Here is a 5,302-nt window from a genome sequence, read left to right as displayed (position 1 = left end):
ACAAAGAATTATGGGACTACATGAGAGATTCCTAGAAGAAACAACTTTTTAAATGGACACCTAATAGATTAGAAGGAGTTAGTCATTTTATAGAATTGTAATGAATCATCCTATATAATAAAAAGCTAATATGCAAATCGATCAAACAGCAGAACAACCGGTCACTATGACGTGCACTGACCACCAGAAGACAGATGCTGAACACAGGAGCTGCCCCCTGGTGGTCAGTGTACTCCCACAGGGGGAGCACCGCTCAACCAGAAGCCCAGCACAGTAGCAATGGCGGAAGCCTCTCCCGCCTCTGTGGCAGCACTAAGGATGTCCAACTGCCTGCTTAGGCCCACTCCCCATCAGTCGGACATCCCCCAAGGGCTCCTGGACTGTGAGAGGGCACAGGCCATGCTGAGGGCCCCCCAACCAAGTGCACAAATTTTGTCCACCAGGCCTCTAGTTTAATATATGTGTTAAGGTCTTTATAAAATACACTTGCTCAAATAAAATTTTTTAGATATCAAAGTTTAGGAATTATTTTCTAAGGTCTTACTTTGCTTCAATATGCTATGCTGTATTTCCAACTTTTGTGTTCTTTGTATTCTTTTATGTGAGTGCATCCTCCTATGCTGAAGAGTTCTGTGTAAGAAGATCTTATGAACTCTTCTTTGTTAGGAATTACACTTTCTTCATAGAGTCAGATCGCAAAAAGGATCTCCCATTGAGGAATATCAAGACACATCATGGGTCATGCCTTCAAACGTTCTCAGGAGCTGCCTCAGCCTAACTGTATTATTGTTCAATTACAACTGTTTTCCTACTATTGTACAGACTACATGGGTAGCAAATGGCAGGAAGGCAGGGTCCATGTCTATCTTATCTATAGCAGTATGTCCCCCAGATATTCCTTGCACCACATTATAATGCTTTTAATATAAAATAAGTGATAATACACCTTTGCAAAAATTAGAAAAAATGTATCCAATAGTATAGAGAGGCAAACAAGGGTAGAAACAAATAACCCAGAGAGCTTTGAATCTCATTAGAATCAAGATGGTGGCAACTTGACATGCTTCCTGTATAGTGATCCAAAATTTTATATTCAATTTCAAATAAGAACTTGTGGTTGAAGGAGGATTATCGAATGAGACATGACCCTTTCCTTCAGCAGCTCAGTCTGGCTGAGGAGACAAGGCTAATGAACAAAAAACAACCTGGTAGTAATTAAGTGGGAGGCATGCAGTACTGAGAGCCTGAGCTATGCTGGAGGCAAAGAGAATGAGGAGAAGGAAGAGGAACATGCATTTAGAATTTAGAGTTACTCCCTTTTATATGCCTGCCCATGTCAATCTGTCCATTTAAAAATATAATTTCCTAGAGAATAGCAACCAGGCCTATTTATTCAATTGTTTATTGATTGATTATTGATTGATTGATTTTAGAAAGAGAGAGATCGATTTGTTGTTCCATTCATTTATGCATTTGTTGGTTGATTCTTGTATGTACTTTGACCAGGGTTTGAACGTATAATGTTGGCATATCAGGACAATGCTCTAACCAACTGAGATACCTGGCCAGAGCCCAAGCATGCCTAATTTAATTGACTGAACTCTGATAACTAGGACAACTTCTACATCACATGTCTTGGGAGTCTCCTAATCTGTGAGGTGATTCTAGGTTCTCTGTAGTTGTCTCTATTAAGATCTAATTCACCTGCATCCTCTACTAACTTTTGGGGTTAAACTCTTAGGTACTCACTTCACCAAAGTGTGTCTGTTTTGCTGGCTCTCCAACACTCCAGCCTTGACATGCTGACCTTCGAAACCTGTACCATATTTGTTGTGTTGTTTTTTTTTTGCCTTAACTGACCTACTTAAACATGATACATTCCTGTCTAGTCTGCTTGGTAATGAATGAATTCCTGGCCCAATCCTTTCCAGGCTAGATTGCCACACTATCATTCCTGCCCCCTTGTATTAGTTATCTCTTATTGCACAACAAATTGCCCCAAAATTTAGTGGTTTAAAATAATGAACATTTAGTATCTTACATAGCTCCTCAGGATCAGGAACCTGGGAGCAGCTTAGCTGGATGGTTCTGGTTCAATCTCTCAGGAGGCTGCACTCAAACTGTCATCTGAGGCCGTGGTCACCCAAAGACTTGAATGGGGCTGGGAGATTCACTTCTAAGCTCACTCACGTGGCTGTTGGCAAGAGGTCTCAGGTCCATGCCGCTAGGGCGTCAACGAAGAGTTTTTCACGAAAGGGCAGCTGGCTTCCTCCAGAGTGAATGATCTGAGAGAAGGACCACACTGCCTTATATGACACATATCACTAGTCCCACTTTATTCTGTTCATTTTAAGCATGAGTCACTTAAAAAAAAAAAATGAGTCACTAAGTCCAACCTACACTCAATGGGAGGGAATTACACAAGAATGAGATTATCAATAGGCAGGGACCATTGGGGGCTGTTCTCGAGGCTGCATATTACACCCTTTCATGAGGTGAATTCTCAGTTCTTCATTTGAAGTTTGTTTGTGTATTTAACTCCTTGCTGAAATGATTTATAATCTGTTTGCCTGTGAAGCTATATGGAGTTAATATTTTATACTTTAGTCTCAAAATAAGAGTTTCCTTTCTGCCTACTGACAGATTTTACCCTTTTGAAATATACTTATCTTTTTACCCAAAATTATCTTCCACTGAAAACTGTAGGTCACCATTATCAAACTCATGTTGATTTGTAAGTCTGTCAGGATAACAGCACAGAACATTCCTTAAACAATGTTGAGAAGCAAATGGGGAATTCTTTCTTCTCACTGCCAACTATAAATATTCATATCCAAATCTTAGCCACTCAGCCAACAAGCCAAACCCAATTCACTATAAAAGTGAGCATTTGCCAAACCTTTTCCTCATTTACTTATATCAAATAAATAAAGGACTGTATTAGTGTGAGCATTGGTTTATTTCAGAAATAATTGAAATAATTCAGGGCTTGAGTCTTTAGTATCTAGAGGAAGCAAAAATTCAGCAACTAAAACATAACCTACTACTACTATGCTTTGACTCTGGGCAAGATTCTTAAAAACCAGGTATAAATTAGAAATTGAAATGCAAAGCCATGGCCTTTGCCATCGGGAGTTTACCGTTGATGAACATGTTAGAACTTGCCTCCTGAAACCACCATACCTGCTGTCATTAAGAAAGCAAAGACCAGACTGATGCAACCTCTTTTTGTCTTCAAGAAAACAGCAGAGATTTTGTCCTTTCTTAAATACATGCCTACTTTGACAGCACTGAAAAAAAACTGTCTAAAGAAGGAATGATGCTAAAATACCCATGATGACAGGTACACTCGTGCAGAGCTCTCTCACATTCATAGATTTGGACATAGACACTGCATCAAGTATATGAATAGAATGAAGACAAGACTGTATTCCATTCTCAGTTCCACCATAGCTGTGTTAATTTCAACAGCATCTCTGAGCTTAGTTTCCTTAAAAGTGAAATAAGAATAACAATTACCTATACATGCAGATTTGTTTTAATAATTAAAGTGTGTTAAACTTAGTAAAAGAGCTGGCACATAGTAGACATTCTGAAAATGTCGGTTCTTCTTCCTCTTCTATCCCATCAAAATGTACTGAAAATAACCCTGCCAGGGAGCTTTTTTCATGCAGGTAGTAGTTGCCTCATCTTCTGGCTCCGCTGGCAAGCCTGGGTGTGGAGGGGAGCTTTTCTACCTTCTGCATAGAGGACATTATATTGTTAACTATATTCTGGATACTTAGGAGAAATGGAGCTGAATATTTGACTACTCCCTGAAGTCAATGCACGATTTAGAAAATTATGTATATTAGAATGTTATGCTGCAACACGATACATTAAGTCCCAATGAAGCTGTGGTTTCTAATTCAAACTATATTAAGTTTCTCTGCTTAAATTTTATTACAGTGTAGATCATCAATATCAAGTGAATCAAGCCAACTATAAAAGCATCACTAATAAGAGAAAAACATTTTACTGTATCAAGAAACCACTCTGAAATTTTATACAAAATATACCACTTATTTCATAGGTATTTGCTGGAAAGTTGTTAATGTCAAGTTTTACATGAATTTTTGTTTACCAAATGCTTTGCAGTCACATTTATTTCCCATCTCTAGAGACTTCTGACAATGGATCAAATCAAACCACCAACTTGGAGAAGCAATTCTGCTGGAGTGGAAAGCACCATTACACCACATGCACAATTGAAAATTTAGGATCATTTGACCTGCAGTGTCCTGTAGTGCCCCTTCTACTGTCAAAATAGCTAAGCTATAGTATTGAACCGGTTCTCGAACCCTCTATCTCCCATGGATTAAAAACTATATTGTCTCCCAAACCCCCTTCACTTCGCCCGCAAAGCCAGGGAGAAGAGTCAGCACTCTCTACACCGTCTACTCCTTCCAAGCCATTTACTGTTCTGCCTCCTCTCAGCTGCTTTTCTTACTAGAACCGAATGCGATCCTCTTCTTGTCATAGGCTCTGAGTTTCCTTGTCACATCCGTGCTTGATATATGTTTAAACATTATCCCAACCATGCTCAGTCTTCTTCATCTCACACTACTCACATTTTCAAAGGACTGACAATTATTAAACCATGGCCGAGTTTTTAAACTTACAATGATAAATGTGACTACCATATGTAGAAAATACAATTACTCAGGTTGAAAATGAGTCCATTTTATCGCTGTAGACTAATTTATGAGGAAGCCACAGTAGAATCAGAAAGCTGCTTGATGAACCTGGAAGCAGAGAAGATAAAGTTAGTTAGATGATATTCTTAGTTAATGTTATAACCTGTGATTACCTGATGCCTTTCCTCACGAAAGACCACATTGCTAAACAGACTAAGTATTTGACCAGTTCATAGGAGACAATGTTTTATATCCATACTGGAGGCATACACAAAGTGCTATAGTACTTTTTGCCTTCCTCTAAATAGGCCCCATGTAGACTTGAAAACATGGGATATATTCTTTAGCTACAGGCTATCTTTTCTTTACTTAACACAACATAATGATTAGACTTAGGCATTTTTACTTATAGTCACTTAGGTAAATATTGGGTATTCTTCTATCACCTTAGCCATCCATTGATGATTATGCCATGTGATTTTCCCAAAATTCTCCATGAGGGAGTATTTAGACAGCTCTTGTGCCCTACCTCATGCTCCCTTAACATATTTCTAGCCCAGGTGTCATTATGACAACCAGGTGTACAAAAGTATTACATGACTGCACCTTGCCTCCACTGCAATTTC

The 5,302-nt window shown here is 38.8% G+C and overlaps 1 long non-coding RNA gene across 1 annotated transcript; it reads right to left on the bottom strand.

Moving 5' to 3' along the window:
* Nucleotides 1–358: 358 nt before the first annotated feature.
* On the bottom strand, nucleotides 359–4,711 carry LOC118670540. Its single transcript, XR_004972372.1, has 3 exons — nucleotides 4,702–4,711; nucleotides 4,124–4,209; nucleotides 359–2,285 (listed from the first exon to the last, which is right to left on the bottom strand). It is a non-coding gene; the product is annotated as an uncharacterized LOC118670540 (long non-coding RNA).
* Nucleotides 4,712–5,302: the final 591 nt, after the last annotated feature.

The sequence above is a fragment of the Myotis myotis genome, unplaced genomic scaffold (genome assembly GCF_014108235.1).
Source record: "Myotis myotis isolate mMyoMyo1 unplaced genomic scaffold, mMyoMyo1.p scaffold_m19_p_16, whole genome shotgun sequence".
In the NCBI taxonomy this organism is placed as follows: Eukaryota; Metazoa; Chordata; class Mammalia; order Chiroptera; family Vespertilionidae; genus Myotis; species Myotis myotis.
Note: the sequence above shows the minus strand (reverse complement) of the source record. Positions and strands in the feature narration are given on the sequence as shown.